Below are 18,988 nucleotides of genomic sequence, written 5' to 3' on the forward strand. Positions count from 1 at the left end.
AATAATAATCTGTATTGATATTTTTAACAAAATAATTGCATTCAGTCAATCATGAATTAATGTATGCAGTATAACTGCGATTAGTCTGAGAGATATTTTGAATTTATATAATAAACTTATTCAGACATTTCTTTGGTATATATTCTTAATTTCAAGCTGAATATTTTATAAAAACAAATAGTTTGTTTTTATTATTAATCCATCAACATGATCAAAAGACAAGTTTCACAATAATCAGTGATCCGAATTATTTTGTCATTGAACAATCAATGATCCTAAACAAGCCGTAAACTATTAAATATTTCCATGTTTCCATAAATTTCAAGAATATATATATACAATGTACATGTACCAAAGAAATGTCTGAATAAGTTTATTCAACTTCAAATCCCTGAATATTAATATTTTTTAAGTAGGGCGAACAGACTCTATGGGCAAACGTACTCAGGGCTAACAGACTCAGGGCGAACATGTTAACTATTAAGCTGAACGGACCTGATACCGGCAATTACTAGTCAAAATAATTATAACCTCTTGGAAGGCTATTTAAAGTTTTTGCTTTAACACCTTCCTGGGTTTAACCGGTTGATGTAAGGCGTCAAAGAAAAAAATCATTATAGCCTTTCTAGAAGTCATAATACACCTTATCGCTATTAGCCTTATCGGCAGGCTGACCCGGCCGCTTGAACTTTTGACGCATACAACAATCACTTTTCCATTGTGGCGTCAGATATTTTGTTTTATGACGTCAAAATTTTACGGGAACCTGTGTGATATCCAGTAATGGCAGACAAATAGCGATAAGGTGTATTATTTGGACTAGAGCGGAATTACATGAAATTATGAAGTATCTTGTCAAATAAATTAGCCTTACAGGCACTTTTGGTCATTGAGAGGTCAATCTGGCAAATTAGAAACAAGTGTTTGTGTTTATCCTTACTTTGGTGAAGTCGACTCATGTATACAAATTGTTATGTCAATGGCAATGTAGGCCTACAATGTAATGAACATGTATGTTTACCTGTTAAACGGTGAATGATGATACTCTCGATCTCTTTTATTTTTCGAATGTGTATACGTGGTGTATACTTGGATAATCTATTCAAAACAGCTCGTATAATAATCTGTTCGATACAGCTCGAAGTCTACCTTTCAACGTGATTGTAAATATGAATGAAGGTTATCTGGTTATAAGGTAAGAATCTCAAAATCGTACATGCACAGGAAATGGTAGTGAGGTATTTTCGTACCTTGTCCAGGTATCAGGTCCGTTCGTACCTCTCCTATTTCGTACCAACATGTAACATTGAATGTCCTTTGGCATCTTTTGTCTATCTTTTATCATGCCATAATTTCTGTTCCAGTTGAACAAATGTTCATTAAGGTGATATCCACCTTCAAGGGTATGCATGTAGGTTTTCAGAATAAGGAAAAATTGATGATCTACATCTACTTACGTTGTCGTTGATCTGTCAACGCTTACGGTAGGCGCCGTGAAGAAAAAGAGTAATTTTGTAAGGTGACCAAAGAATATACAAGCGAGTATAAAGTATAAAAAAATGTATAAAAGGGGGGGGGGGGAGGGGTGGTCCCATTTACTTTTCGTTTATCTGACCTGAACCAATCCGGCTTCCGTGGCGGTACCAGGAAAAAAAATCCCCGCCGGCCATACTTCCTTGACGGCCATAGGATGTGTCGGCCATACCGCCACATCGTCCATGGGACATATCGGCCAAACTTTGGGAGACGTATCGTCCACATTTAATAAAAACAAATTTATTGAGATTATCATGATTATAACATAAAATATAATAATAGAAGAAGTTTTTATTCATATTAATAACTGAAATACGATACCCCAATCCAGTTCCAGGACAAAGAGGGTGAGAGGTTCCAACTGCATGTCCCCATTCAAATGCATTGATCGTCCACCCCCACCCCCCCTGGATCCGCCACTGAATGATGGTTTCATTTTTATCAGTTTGACAGGAATGTTCTTATTGCTTTTTCCAATGTGATGAATACTATTTGTTGACAATTTAGTTGTTCCATTTTTGTGCATTTGTTGATGGAGAAATGTATTATATGAACGATCATACCAATATATACTCTGGTAACAGAAACACAAAAATGACACAGAAATTAACAATAATAAACAACACTCCTGAGGCCCCTCATGGGGGGGGGGTCCTAGTAATCACATAATCACCATTTTTTTGCCAATATAATCACATAATCATTAAATATTTGCTTATCTTTAGTAATCAAATAATCATAAACTAAAAATACAGTCCTAGGTAATCAAATAATCATGAAATATTTGGCTTAATAATCAAATAATCATTAAAAAAACGGCCAAGTAATCACATAATCAAAAACCCCATGAGGGCCCTCACTCCTAATGCTCAGGTTGGTTGTCATCGTGCAACACAGTTAATAACACCATACAGGAAAAACATAAAACTACTTTTGTCATAAAACACTGTTAAACATCCAAACAAACATCGGCTCCCGTCCATAATTTGACTTACTTGGCAAATGGCCATGGGGGACTGCACAGATTAGATAGAAAGTGTTGAAAGCTCTCTCTTGAAAGATACCAAGGAGGGAACCCCAGCTATAGTTGCTGGCCTTCAATTGAAACAAGCGAAAAAGAAACAGAAGATCTTGAACCCTATATTAAACACATGAGACAGAAAAATACATGCATGCACTGATTGATTGATAGATTGATAGTTTGATTGATTGATTGGTTGGTTGGTTGGTTGGTTGGTTGGTTGGCTGGTTGGAATTCAAACACATGGCTTTGTTTGGACTTGTCACTTGTTTGCTTTTTGGCCTTGAAGGTTTGTCCCTGATATTTTATTAACTGTGCATTTGCATTCAGTTATCGCAGATCAAATTTATTCGTTCATTGTGTATTAATGTACGTTTTTTGATTGAGTTAAGCCTGCCAATTGATATTTTATCGTGTTTTTCTATGTTGTGATGTTATGCTATTGTTTCAGAAAAAGGGAGAAGGTTTGGATCCATTAAAACGTTTAATCCCGCTGAAAATGTTTGCACCTGTCCTAAGTCAGGAATCTGATGTACAGTAGTTGTTTGTTTATGTAATTTATACGTGTTTCTCGTTTCTCGTTTCTCGTTTTTTTATTCTATATAGATTAGACCGTTGGTTTTCCCGTTTGAATGGTTTTACACTGGTAATTTTTGGGGCCCTTTATAGCTTGTTGTTCGGTGTGAGCAAAGGCTCCGTGTTGAAGGCCGTACATTGACCTATAATGGTTTACTTTTTTTAAATTGTTATTTGGATGGAGAGTTGTCTCATTGGCACTCACACCACATCTTCATATATATACATAAAACTCTTAAATAGTGCCAAAATCACATAATTTGCCTCTTAGTACATGACCTTGACCTTTGACCTTGTGACCTCGTCAAGGTCATTGCTCTACAATGTCATTGCAAAAGACCATATGGGTCAAGGACCTTTTGTTTAAGAGTTTAGCTTAATAATGGCTTTTTATAAACCATCAATGTGGATTATGTCCCTTACGCAATGGTAAAACCAATACAGTCATAATGTAACAAAGTTGCCCCTTGAAGTACCAAGCATTTTTCACTATGTAAATTTTCTGTATCTATAACCGTTCGAGAATTATAGTGAAATCAAAGACATATAAAAATCTAAAATATGACCTTGACCTTTGACCTTGACCTTGTTTTCATTTTTTTGGACCAAGGATCTCAAATCAAAAGACTCTAGTCCTCTACTTTATATTGTTAATGAGTTATATTACCATACGTATGATATAAGATATAAACAGGGGGAAAACTCGCGTCAAATGTCTACATACCCTTTCGACTAAAATTTATGTGTTACGACATGTCGTAACTAACAATTTTATCAAAATATTTTGTCGATATCTTATATGATTTCTGAAAAAAAGAGATAACAAGCCAAAATCAAAATTTTAATCATGACCTTGACCTTTGACCTTGACCTCATTTTCATTTTTTTGGACCAAGGACCTCAAATCAAAAGACTCTAGGCCTCTAACACTTATTGTTTTCCAGTTAAAAATGCATATCACTTATATCAAATATAAAAGGGGAAATAACTCTCATATGGAGTCTCCGGATAGCTTCGGTTAAAATTAATCAAATCATCCTGAGGATATAACGAGCAATTTGGTAAAATAAATTTGCCCGTTTCTTATACGGTTGCGAATATTAAGCGATAACAAGAAAAACAGTGTTCGGGGAGATAACTCTTACATTGAAAAGATTTTGGGTACGCGGTGTCAGTTACAAAAGCGTAATAACTGTTCGATATCATATACCATATGTCTAAGCGACATCTTGCCAAACAAAAAAATTGTGAAGGAAAAAAAAGTTGGCGGAAGAAAAAAAATAATAATAATAATAATCAGAAGAAATCCAATAGGTCTTTCCACGGAAAAGTGGAAAGACCTAATAATCAGAAGAAATCCAATAGGTCTTTCCACGGAAAAGTGGAAAGACCTAATAATAATAATAATCAGAAGAAATCCAATAGGTCTTTCCACGGAAAAGTGGAAAGACCTAATAATAATCAGAACAAATACAATAGGTCTTTCACCTGAAAGGTTGAAAGACCTAATAATAATAATAATAATAATAATAATCAGAAGAAATACAGTAAGGTCTTTCCCTTTTGTAAAAGGAAAGACCTTAATAATAATCAGAAGAAATACAGTAAGGTCTTTCCCTTTAGTAAAAGGAAAGACCTTAATAATAGAACAAAGACAAATGAAAGAACTATAAAACACGTTGTTAAGATGATAAACAACATCAGTACGCAGAATCTATACATCAAGACCATCGTGTATTAGTTGTGAAGTTCAACATGTTCAAAGTCAATAACAATCAACCTTACCATAATATAGGACAGTGGTTCAAATAACACAACATATGAACATTCTATAACAACTGTTGCAAGTGGCTCAACTTTAAATATCACTGCAAGGCACTTAACAACGAATATTAAATCTTGGACACAAAGCACTGAAGTAAGAGAACTCATAAGTACGAATATCAAATGAAAGTTTCTCAAAATTTTCATTAAAACATGATAAAATAAGCTTATTTATATTGCTGTTTTTTTCTCCATTTATAACATTTTTTTTTATTTTGTGTATTTATAGGTCAGATATCTTGGTTTTTATGATCACCAACAGGTCCTGCAGGTCTATACTGAAGAGGAAACTTAATTGTTAATACTTTTCTACATAATCATGATAATGAGCTAATTAGATTAATTAATTTGAAATGAACTGTGTGTTTTTCTGGAAAAAGAAATAGAAAAAATTCTACAAAATTGCTATAAACAAAATGGAGTACTATCAAAGATGCGCAAGAACACAATTGTGTAAAATGTAACAACCTACATATTCACTGATGGATTATGGAGAAATTAAGAAAAAATAGTATCTTTGTCATGTTTGTTGTCGAAATAAACACCTGCTTTATCCATTCATGCACATGGCTCCATCATATCAAATATACAGAGAAGATGTTCAAAGAACAAGTTGCAAAAATTTATTCAGCCAATTGAAGGAAGATGTCTTGTGGATGGAATTATTTATGCACTGAACTGTTATGTAGGGTCTCGAATAATTGTACACAGCAGCTGAAACAAAAGACAAGTTAATTTAACATGAAAAGTGTTTATTTTATTTAATATGCAAATATGAGCACAATATTAATAACATCACAAATGGTATGATATTCATAGCGTTTTGCTTATTATTGTATTGTCTTAAACATGTTAAACAGTCAGCCTTTTGTTTTTGTATGTTTAATACTCACCATGAAAATTTGTATTAAAGTTTAAATTATCTTTTGTATCAATAATTCAGTCTGAAAAATTATATTTATACTGTTTGTACTGTTATGAAGTTTCCATAGAGGAAAAATAGGGGAAATCATTTCCTTAAGGGAAATTTGATGTTCAGAAATTTCCTTAGAGGAAATTTTAAGAACAATGGTTTCCTTAGAGGAAATTTGTTGTCTTGAATTTTCCCTCAAGGAAAAGTGTTTGTCAAAAATTTCCTCACAGGAAAAAGTATTTCCTCCAAGGAAAATTTGAAGCTGCAAATTTCCTCACAGGAAAAAGTATTTCCTCAAAGGAAAATTTGAAGCCGCAAATTTCCTCAAAGGAAAAAGAATTTCCTCTAAGGAAATAGAATTTCCTCTAAGGAAATAGAATTTCCTCAAAGGAAATATTTATGCAGCAAATTCCCTAAGGGAAATCTTTTTCCCTTGAGGAAAAAACAATTTCCCTTGAGGAAAAATCTTTTTCCCTTAGGGAAATTTGATTTCCCTTGAGGAAAACTACTTTTCCTCTGAGGAAATTGTTGGAAAAAGGGGCATAACTTTTTCAACAGTGGTGCTAGAGCCAAAAAATTTTAGGACAAATATCAGGGAATCAATACCAACCAAGTTATCAACCTCATTTTGACTTAACTCCAAAAATTAAGGTGACAACTTTTGCACTCAGCGGAATTGCAAACTTGTCCCGGAGACTGTTAATTACTTGTGAGTAAATTAATTATTTTTGAATATATATAGACAAAAGATCCAGAATTTGTTGTCATCGTGCATGCAAACAAATGGAAGTTTTTAATGACCTTGATTGGCTAAACAGCCCTTGCACGGTCGGTTAATCCGTGCATGCATGACACTTATACGAGCATGTTTGACTTGCATCTTTAAGTTTCTTTATACCAATTAAAGAAATTTCATATATCTTCTATTGTCATATAGCCAGTCAGATTTTGATTCGTTTATTCAACGGAAAACATCAACGTAATGTGTATAAATGAAATTCATAAGTTTGGTTATGTGGTATGGACAGTTTTACTTCGATGATAAGGATTTGATTTTGTCAGATTTGTCAAGTATGACAAGGAGATGAGGACATATATTACTTAATAATTATTTTAATAACGATGGGAAATGCATGCCCTTTTTTGTTACATATTAACATAACTAATATGTTAATTGACCCTAAGCTAGTCTTATCATCAAACGCATCACACAGTGCGCAAAAAACATCACACTGGGTGCACAACATGTGTTCTAACTGTATTTGTTTCATTTAATAGTCGGGTGGTATGAAACAGTCCATTTGTAAGCAATATTTAATTATTAACACATCATATAATGTTATGTTTGAACAGAAATATTTAAAATTTTAAGTTTGTGTTAAAAATCGGATGTTTCTTTTTATTGAGGAGAATATATCATCGTTTCTGGACGTGGCTATGAGCGCACTTGTGGTTGCACCATATACTGACTCGGTGAGTAGAAATTTCAAAAACAATTGGATACAAATAATATCTAAAGTATTGTTTATTTTGTATGTGTACGTAACATCTGGGAACCATATATCTAACATATAAATATGTTCCTGATAACATTTATCACATTTCAACTGAATGCGATATATGGTCGTTAATTCTCGACTAAGAAGCATCAGATCGATTATTCGTGTCATTTATGTCGGATTATATTTTTTAATTAAATTATTTTTAAAAAAACATGTTAACGATTTTGACCGGGCTTTTTATTTTTTTGGTAAATTTTAATTCAAAGTTGAAAATTTGACTTCATCTTTATATCAAACAAGGAAGACTTCCGGTCAATTTCCCCCCGGTCAATTTTTAACCCTTTTTACGTAATGTAAATACATATTATACATTGTATATTTCTTTGTATCATATTATTTTACATAAAATTATCTTTAAAATCATTTTCCAGATTTTGATCAGGTTATATGCTTTTATAAATTCGTGAAATTAAGATTTAAGGTTCCGAAACGAATTGCTATTGTCACGCTAAGAGAGACTAATTCCGGTCAACTTTTCGGTGAAAATGCATACCTAATTTTGTTTTATCTGATAGTCTATTGTATAACTTTCTAAATCCGTTTTAATTATTAATTTATCTTTAGCGGTTCCAGAGATATACCATTTTTTTCCACGTTTTCCACTTCCGTGTTTTAGGCCCTGAAGGCTCCCCTTTTTATACCTGTTACCTGTTACCTAGTCTTTATCTCCCTCCTCTAGCAGGAGCTTCGTTTCTAACGCGTACTTCTTATTTGCAACCTAACCCTTACACACGGGGCACTCATAAAATCAGTTATGCAATATTGTACATGCTCGTATACGTAGTTATTAATATATTAACATTAACATATATAGAGCACCTTAATACCGTTGTATATTTAGGTCAATTAAAGGATTTCAGATCATGAGCAAAGCAATGCAAAATAACATTTAGGTCCATACCTCTTAACAGTTTAAGCATTTCACTTATAAAACATTTTTGTCAAATAGAAAAGGGCATAACCCCAATTCCTGCATAAGTAATTTGACATATCAAATTTTCTTTTTTGTTTTATCAAATTGATAAATTGTTATATAAAATAATTATAATATGTTATATCAAATTGATAATCTATTATATCAAACAGATAATTTGTTATATCAAATTGTAAAAAGTAAATAAGCACGACGCTAAAAGGCTTCTGTAAAAAATAAATGAAATAGAATATTTTGTCTCTAAAAGTAAAACAAAAATGATTTTTTTAGGTGGCAATGCTAGAAGAAAAGAAAAGGACGAAAGCACACTGACAAGAGAAACGGAAACCAGCCGCCTTAAATGGCCCATCATGCTCATCTGGGAGGAAAGAAACACAAAAAAAAACATCCTCAAAGAATAAAACCAAGCAAAACAGTACTTTAAAAGTTAACAAAGATTTTGGAAAGAAACCAACACATCAGCATAGGAAAATAGTTTCTAAATCAAAAAGAAATGGAAAAAACCGAGCAGCTCAAGAAAAGATTCTGGTAGGAATATAATTATTCTTATTTTTATATTTTATATAATGATCTGATTTTTAGCTCACCTGGCCCTATGGGCCACGTCATCTTTTCTCATCACTAGGCGTTCATCGTCCGGCGTTTTTCGTCCGTCGTCTGTCAACTTTTACAAAAGTCTTCCCTGATGAAACTTCTGAGTCAAAATTTAAGCAAACTTGGCCACAATCAACATTGGGGTATCTAATTTAAGAAATATGTCCAATGATCCGAACAACCAACCAAGATGACCACCATCGCTAAAAATAGAACAAATGGGGGACACATTTAAATGTTGGCTTATATCTCTGAATCCAAATCATTTAGAGCAAATTTGACAAGAAACAATTGGTTTTCATGTCTAGATCTATCTGTCCTGAAATTTCAGACGATCAGACAAGCTGTAAATTGTTTGGTTTTTGTCCCTGAATAAATAATTTTAAGGACATTTTAGTTATTATCTTGAACATTATTATTGATAGAGATAGAACTGTAAACAGCAATAATGGTCAGCAAAGTAAGATCTACAAATGAGTCAAATGACCAAAATGACTAATTGACCTCATTCAGTGGTTGTCGTTTATGTATGTGGTACATTAGTGTTTCTCGTTTCTCTTTCTAATAAGACCACAAAAAAAATGGGATCGTATAATACTATGATGTTGTCGTCTACGTGGTCGTCGTCGTCCGAAGACACAATGGTTTCCGGACAAAAACTTTAGTTTACGTAAAAGGATCTTAATGATTTTTGTTAGAAGGTTCAATATCACAAAAAAAAGCCTGTGATAAACTTTGGGCAAGAGTGTCCCAACCGTTTAGGAATAAGAGGCCCAAAAGGGTCCTAAACAAGCATTTTTCTAGTTTCAGGATAATAACTTGTGTATAAATATTTCTATTGGTTTGAAATTGTACCAAAATGTTAAATACCACAAGTAGAAGGTTAAGATTAAGGGGTTATGGGACCAACCATTTAAGAATGAAGGGCCGAAAAGGGGTCCAAAACCAGTCTTTTCTAGTTTTCAAATAATAACTTGTGTGTAGGTGTATGGATCTCTCAAAGAGAATGATGGGATTGAGTTTGGGGTTTATCGCCCCAAACATGAAGGAATTAGGGACAAAAAGGGCCAAAAAGAAGCATTTTCTAGTTTCAGACAATAACTTGTGTTAAAGTATATGGATCGCGCTGAAATTGTACAGTAAGGTTCCAGATGAAATCTTCAATTTGCACACTGACAGTAACGAGCAATAGTTATAGATTTGCGAGATTTTTGACCACATTTATTTTGTGTCAAAACCTATATTATTTCAAACATTTGACCACATTCCAATTTCAGACAGTACCAAGCTTGAATGTTGTGTCCATACTTGCCCAACTGTTCAGGTTTCAACCTTTGCGGTCGTATAAAGCTGCGCCCTGCGAAGCATCTAGTTTATGTTTTTACACTAGTAATTTTTGGGCCCTTTATACCTTGCTGTTCGGTGTGAGCCTTAGCTCTGTGTTGAAGACCTTACCTTGACCTATAATGATTTACTTTTATAACTTGTGACGTGGATGGAGCGTTGTCTCATTGTCACTTATACCACATCTTCCTATATTTATTATCATTTTACATTACTGTGTTATTAATGATTCGATTCATGCATAATTTTGAAATTGTTGTCTGTTGTTTCTTACACTTTATCATCTTCGCTTGACAATGGTTACAATGTTATGCCCATTTCAACTACACAGAGATTTCTTTTAAGATGGTACTCTGACTAAAATCTTGTATAGGTTCTAATTGGACGATACAGGATTGCAATTACTTCTTATTGAAAGCTTATCCAATTTGATGTATAGAAAATATGTTTAAAAATCTTCACCTCAAGGTCATTAAAATTTACTTTTTTCATTAAGTGAAAGATTACATGTAGTCGATGTTTTAAGCAGCATTTTAATATCACCATACGGCCTTCAACAATGAGCGAACCCATACCCAATAGTCGATCAGCTATACAAGGCCACGAAATGACAAGTTTAAATCAATTCTAACAAGAAAACCAACGGCCAAATTCATGTACAAAAAAATTAACTAAAACAAAATAAAAATTTGTATCGCATCAACAAACGACAATCTCTGAATTACAGGCTTCTGACTTGGGACAGGCACAAACATACAGAATGTGGCGGGGTTAAAAAGTAAAATCACAAAAATATAAAACTCCGAGTAAAATTCAATCGGGAAGTCCCTAATCACATGACAAAATCAAATGACAAAACACATCAAACGAATGGACAACAACTGTAATATTTCTGACCTGGTACAAGCATTTTAAGTGTAGAAAATGGTGTATTGAACTTGGTTTTATAGCGCTTAACCTCTCACCTAAACATGTTAGCAGGATCCAAAACCTCTCATAACCTGGGAAAGTGGCACAACAGTACAACATACATTTGTAAGAACGAACTATAAATTCAGTTGAAAAAGCCTAACTCATCAGGTGGATAAATAGAAATACATATAACAAAAACACACTGTGGACGTGGCCGGGTACTTGTATATCCCAAAAAAGACACTATCCATTTTTGCTGCATACCATGTATATGGTTTTGATTGTTATGCAACACGGACATATCTAGTAACAGGAAATACTACCCATTTTTCCTGTATAGTCTTCAATGAGAAAAAATGAAGAATATACCACTGGTACCCTATGGGAATTGCATTATAGGAATAATATTGTTCTTAAAATTTGTAACATTCTTGACCAACGGAAACACTTGCACTCTCTGAAGTATTGAGGTTTTAAAAATGATTTTGTCCACTAGTATAACATACATTCATGGAAGCAGGAACCAGAAGGATACGTTGATATTCAAACATTTGCGTGTGAAAGTAACATATAGGAACTTCAATTAGTTGATTGAGAACTTTCAAAGTGTCACTCATTGTTGTCTTATAATGTTTTTGGGTTTCAGACGTGATGCATAATCACCACATGGCAATCGTTTATTATTTTTCTACATTCACACATGCTCATTAAACATGTTAAAGGCCCTTCGAATCATTTTAATTGAATGCTGCAAGTTACAAATGGGACCAACATAATCATTACCTCACTGATACAAAATTCTATCTTAAACAGCCAAGAGTGGAGAGGATGGGACTTGGTCATATCCCTTAGCCAGATAATATAACTTAAAATAAATTGATTTTGTTTTTATGAATATTGGTGTATTATTTGAGTTCAGTTCATGCTATTGATACATCTTCATGTTTTAGACAGAGAACATAATTATGCGGTACTCGGATAAAACAAAGGCAACAAAGAAACAGAAACAAAGTACATTCTTGTGTGAACTAATAATACTATTACCAGAGAACTGCAGGAAGAGACAAACTAAGAAATTTCTTAGAACTAATTTTGGTTTTTGAACTTAATATTATGTTTTGTTGATATTGTATTGCAATGCATTTATTTGTTGTAGAATTATTATTTGTGTTCAATTAATTGATCATATTTCATCTTGAAGTGACTTTACATAGTCTCATTACTACTGTTATTACCGGAGAAATGAATTGCTTTGTTTAACAATATGTCAAAACCAGCTAATAGAAGTGTACTGTTAAGCATTCTAGTTAGTGGTTGTAGTGCATAAGGTAACAATTAGTACCTTTTTTGTAAAATCACATTCTCTTACTTTTGAAACCTCTATGTTAAAAAAATTCAAACAAATATGTAAGCTTCAAATCTATGGCCAGCCTCAAATCTGTTTTCTATATTGTACTGTGTCGTAGACGTCACAAATCTATGTCCTGTCCTTTTTATAGAAATTTAATATGCACTGTTGGTGTCAGAATTAGCAAAAAGTCTTGTAGGATAAGAATAGATATGTTCGAAAAATGCCTTTAACCAAATATTAGTTTGGGAGTAGGGTATAGGAATCAGGGACGCATGTTCACCCCTTCTACTGTACATAGGGCCTTTCAGTTTACTGCACATTAAAAAGTGCAAATAACTAATTCTTCAGATTCCCCCTCCTTATTGTCTCCCCCTTATTAATATTAAATAGTAACATGTATTTGGTGTTTTGAATTATTGTTTTATTTAATATGTATGTGCTAGCTATTTAAAATTTAACGAATTAATTTCAGCGTTGAAGTCTAACATGAGTTCTAAAAAACCTGTTTCATGTAATACTTGTTAAAATGTACTTCATTTTTTTCTAGATTTCTTAAAAGGTTTAAAATAGTTTTATAAATGTAGAGGAATAAAATATACTGTGGGAAAAAAATGACGAAATAAAAAAAATATTCCAAGAAATGACGAAGCCTTTATAGGAAACGAAATGACAATTTTTCACATGGCTATAAATGCACTTGGAAGAAATTTCTTCCAACCAATATCACTGACAACAAATTTGTACACTAAACAAAAAAAATTCTTACGGGTGTAAATGAACTTGGAAGAAATTTCTTCCAAGTAGTGGTGGAGACTTTATACAGAATGGAATGATTTTTTTCTTTCTGCTGTAGAAGTTCTTGGAAGAAATTTCTGCCAAGATTGAGTCTTGAAATGGAGTGACTTATTTTTTTTATAATATAAATACCAAATATAAATATGTTTCTTTGTTTAATATGTTGAAAATTATGTTGAATAATTAATAATGTATTGGCAATTTTTTTTGTTGCAAAATTCAATTGAAACTTCTGCAGTGCACTGTGGAAATATTTTGTTTAATCTTTAAAGAAATTTCTTACTGTTGTAAAAGTAACTGGAAGAAATTTCTTCCAAGAAGGAACATTAAATAAGTGAACTATCTGTGTTGAACAAATGGACAATAATTTGTAAAAATATTACATGTTTCTATATTTGTTGGAACAAGTTTTGGATGATTTAAATTTACTTGGAAGAAATTTCTTCCAACTTGTGAGGGGATACAAAATGAAGTGAAAAAGTTGAGTTTATGAACTAAAATTGTACGATACTTTATTGGAAATGAAATAAATTTTCTAATTTATTGGAAGAAATTTCTTCCAAGGAGACGGGAAATTTATATAAACAAAATTTATTGAACAAATTATGGCTTTCCATTTTATTAATTTATAGGTTACTGTTCCTTCATTTCATTGTAATTTGAATGTTTTTTAAAATATGAATAGTAATTTAATATATATATCCAATAAAATTGTCAAACTAATGATGTTTTGTTCTCCATGTGTTTCCTTTGCCAGAGAAGAAATTTCTTCTAACACTGTTTGTTTGCAAAAAATACCCATCAAAAGCAGAATATTGGCATATGAAATTGCAGAATTAGGTATTTTCACAATAACAGCAAATTTCGACCTGTAAAAAGGACATTCTTGGATTTTCCTTTTTTATTTTGGACTCTCTTCTCTAAACAATAATACAGTTCAGCGAAAAGGACGCAATTCTTAAATCCGAAAAGTAACTTCTTCTAATGAAAAGAGTGACTCGATTATCACCAATATAAGTTTATTTATTCTCTTATAACTTTAAGATGCTATACAGACATATTTTTTAAAGCGATTTGGTTTTCTATATGTTACAATATTAGGTATACTTACTTTTATCGCGGTGTCAAACAAAACACACGATAAATAGCAATTTGATGTCATATTCACTTTGATCCTATAAAAAACGTCTGATGGGGAGTCATCAGACGTTGCCCCAGTTACATTTGGTGTCCCACAGGGAACAGTTCTAGGTCCAGTTTTTGTTCTGGTTTATATATATGACTTACCAGAATATTTAAAATCCAGTAAACTCAGACTGTTCGCCGACGACAGCATCATTTACAAAAGCATCAAATCTAAAAAAAAATGTGATAGCCTTCAGGAAGATTTTAATGCTGCTCCAAAGTGGGACGAAGACTGGCTGATGGCTTTCCATCCAGACAAATGTACAGTTCTCACTGCCTCAAACAAGAAACATACAATCAAACACGACTACATCCTTCACAGTCATACCCTAGAGTCTGTCTCCTCTGTTAAATATCTTGGTATAACACTGCAATCTGACTTAAAATGGGGCCAGTATACAAACAACACCATAGGCAACGCAAATAAAAGCCTAGGCTTTCTAAAAAGAAATTAAAAAAATCCATCACAAACATTAAGCCTCAGTCAGACATACCTAGCATTTGTCCAACCAAAAACTAGAATATGCTTGTACGGTTTGGAACCCTCATACTGCTGAACAATGCAATAAACTTCAGATGGTTCAACGTCGGGCAGCTAGGTATGCATGCAATCGTTATTACAACACCAGTAGCGTTACAGACATGCTCAATACTTTAAATTGGCCTACCTTACAACAACGCAGACTTAAAACTAGATTTATAATGTTTTATAAAAGTGTTAACCCTATTGTCGCTGTACCATCAGAATTACTCATACCAACAGACAATAGAACCCGACAATTTCATCCACAAAGATACAGACACCTACTTTCATTTAAAGACAGTTACAAATATTCATTTTTTTCGTTTACTATTACACAATGGATTGTACTACCTCCAAAGGTAGTACTTTCTCCCACTCTAAATATTTTTAGAGGACAGTTGACACCTACTGTTCTCAACAATAAAAAACAGTAAACCTAGTAGTTATGTAAATAGTTTTAACCACATGTCATGTTAGTATTTGTTTATTTTTGGCACTATTCTTTTGTAAATACTTATTTATTATCATCCTACATGCGCAACAGTTAGTGATCATCAAAAATCAGATGGATAATTGTATACCATAAGAAGAAAAAAACAGCTAACAAGCAAATTACACTGTGATTTGGAAAACAGTTGGTATTGAACAAAATCTGCCGAAAACCCCGGTTAAAAACCCAGTTAAAAGTTGTCTTTGAATACTTGTAAATGATCTTTTTCTATTTAAAAACGGTTTTGAAGTTTTAAAACAAGTTGTTCGGTATATTTTGTTTTTAAAACATTTTGTGGTCATATTTGAAGGATAATTAGTTTTCATTGACCGAGTTCTTTATGACCGGCATATAAACTTAAGGTAGCACAATACAAAGATTTTATAACTCCAACTCCCAAGTTTTAAAATGCTGTAACTTTCTTAATAATGCTTGAAAATTTATAAAAGCGGTAGTTTTGCATAGCTAACAGATTACTCTTTCAAATTAATGCAATGTTAGTATTATGCAACAATTGTGTAACCAATTATAATGTTAACTGTGTCTAAAATATTTTTCACCAAATTTCCACTTTCAAATGAAATTAGCTTCTGCATAGGTTTCCCTAGAGGGTTGATTTTATTATAGGTTGTTCCTATGGCCATTATCTACAAAAGGGTGTCTCAGATTTCAGATAGTATGTATAGAACAAATTTTACACCTAATTAAACATTATCTTCTTTATGTGGTTAGGATATTTACACTAATTAGAGATTTTTGAGAGAATGGATTATCATAGAGACAATCTGAGACACCCTTTTGAAGCCCATGATGTGTTGATTAAGATTTCGTTAAAATTTTCTGTATAGTTAAAGAGATGATAGAGCTAAATTCATTCAAGTGAACTTACCCAGATTTTGTCACTTATTACATAATAATTGATTACATAATGATTGCATAATAAAAAAATTTCATTCATTTAAAAGATTAATCTTTTATCTATCTATATATACCTTTTTTATTATTTTCTTTGCATTCATAAGAAAGTTACAGCATTTCAAAGGTTAGTGATTGGAAGTAAAAAAATCTTTGTATTGTGCTACCTTAAAGACATTGAAATCGTTATGTGAGATTGATCAATTATGTAATCGTATACAAATAAGGTAAGTCACCTAGCAAAAAAAGGTGACATTGAGTGACATACTTTTGCTCTTTAAAGTTATGGTACTATTAAAGACGTTCTTTTGTCATGTTTTGGGATTTTTGTCAGATTACATGTATAATGATAAGCCATCTGTTAAAGTCTTTTAAAATTTAAATTATTTTTAATGGTTTTTGAGGACTTAATCTTGTCAATGACAAAGCTATGAAAAGTCAAGAGAGAATATTTTCCCGCCAACATTTCAATGCCGAATATCTCGAAAACAAACACATTGACCTATATATATATATAGGCGTAAAAAATAATTTTCACATGTGCAGATATATATATATTCATTAAATAAAATAATAAAATAAGTAAAAAGTTAACAGTTCCATTCTATCGATTTCAGCCTTCCATTGGGACTCTTCGGGATAACTGATGTAGTGTCGCTATAGGCGACGTCGTTAAGGAGGTTTATGACGTTCTTGACATTTGTGGTAAAAGCATTTTCAAATAATGCCTATTTTTAAATGTAGACGGGATGAAGCATATAGAAAAGAGATGGAACGTTATTTCATAACAACGTTCCGATCAAAATTAAATCCAGAGAACTTTTAATAACGAACAATGACGGAACGTCATAAACCTCCTTAACGACGTCGCCTATAGCGACACTACATCAGTTATCCTGAAGAGTCCCAATGGAAGGATGAAATCGATAGAATGGAACTGTTAACTTTTTACTTATTTTATTATTTTATTTAATGAATATATATATATATATATTGGCCTTTTTGATTCCTTTATTAATCCCCTATCAATATTAACTAGTGTTTTGAAAAGTTAATTATTTTGAAACTGAGAAGCGAAGTCCCTCAAAGTTTTGTTCAACTTCCTTTGTAAGCCCGTCTGATAAAATATGGTCTAACATCTCACCTTGTGTGTTATTGATCGAATACGTCTTTTGACTATTAATAATTAATATTATCAGAATGCCTGTTTTATTAAAGTTGAAAACCTTCGTGTTTTTATAAAAAAAACATCGACTGATTTCTAATAAAAAAATGCCTAAATAACAATCCATACTATGTTATCAGTTGAGCTAACAGTTCATGAATTAAAACCAATGCTTTGCTTAGATTGATTAATTGATTGGTTATTGCTTTACGACTCGTCAGCGCACAAAGACTACAACGCGGCGAGCCTATTTCTAAAATAAAGTCTTATTAAGTAAATGACAATACCACTTCATAATTCGTGCGTCTTAAGGGTCATTGTGATCCCCTTAATCATGTTAATACGAAACGGTCAAACCGGAATAATTTTTAAACCAGGAATGTATAGATTCTTAGAAACGACAAGGGTGTAATGTCAAGATGGATATATGAAGAAAACGTAAAGTCATCTAAATTCAAATTTGATGGAGAGAGTTGAAACCTTACGCAGGCAGGTTAATGCAGTATTAAAAAATTTAGCAATGATTTTCGGTGTTTGCATCGCAATCTAAATCTGACGTCATTTTCCTAACTATTCGACACGTGATTGGCTAGAACGTTCCGTCGACGTCAAATTTGAGCTTGTCACCAACAGCTAATCGGGCACCTTGTTATGATAGAAGTCAGTGTCTTCAGTTCGACAACAACACGTTAATATAGATGTGGGTTGCTTATATTTTGAGGTACGTTAATTTCAAATTATTTTAGCCTTCTTCCGAGGATCTTGGATATTCATTTCATTAACGATTATGAATGTAGTCTGAAGAGAAAGCTGCATGTTTACTTAAAAATGTGGTTATTTAAAAGTTTCGCTGTCAACATGATGTGGGCAGTCTGTTGAAACTTCCTTTGAATTAAAATTGTTTCACGTTAACACTATTTTACTTGCTTGTAAACAATCCAATCTTTATTGACTTTATAAATATAATTTCACGTCGACAGTTTGCAAACTGACCAGGGATGCATCCATGCGGGTAAAATGTTCAAATTTGGGATCTCAGTGGTCAGAAACCATGATCAACCATGCAACGTAAGCAGTAGAATTTGTTAAAATGTCCGAACAACATGCCGGCTGGGCCCGCCACCTTTCACCTATGCCTTTACCCCCCCCCCCCCACCTTAATTAGTCTCGTATGCAAAAACCTTAACATTTTCTTTAAATATCTAGTACCGTAAAGGTATATTTGTACCCGTATCTTAAAATCGATCGCATGTTAAATCATTTCTTATTCCAATTTATACTACCGATTTAATATATAACTAGAATTATGCAAACAGACTTAAGGAAAAGGCATGTAAGTCATGTAAGT

General features: G+C 32.6%; 1 long non-coding RNA gene across 1 annotated transcript; it reads left to right on the forward strand.

Moving 5' to 3' along the window:
* Positions 1–7,180: 7,180 nt before the first annotated feature.
* Positions 7,181–12,966, forward strand: LOC143055302 (uncharacterized). The gene is made up of 3 exons (XR_012971977.1): positions 7,181–7,343; positions 8,637–8,894; positions 12,167–12,966. It is a non-coding gene; the product is annotated as an uncharacterized LOC143055302 (long non-coding RNA).
* The last annotated feature ends 6,022 nt before the right edge of the window (positions 12,967–18,988 follow it).

The sequence above is a fragment of the Mytilus galloprovincialis genome, chromosome 12 (genome assembly GCF_965363235.1).
Source record: "Mytilus galloprovincialis chromosome 12, xbMytGall1.hap1.1, whole genome shotgun sequence".
NCBI lineage: Eukaryota > Metazoa > Mollusca > Bivalvia > Mytilida > Mytilidae > Mytilus > Mytilus galloprovincialis.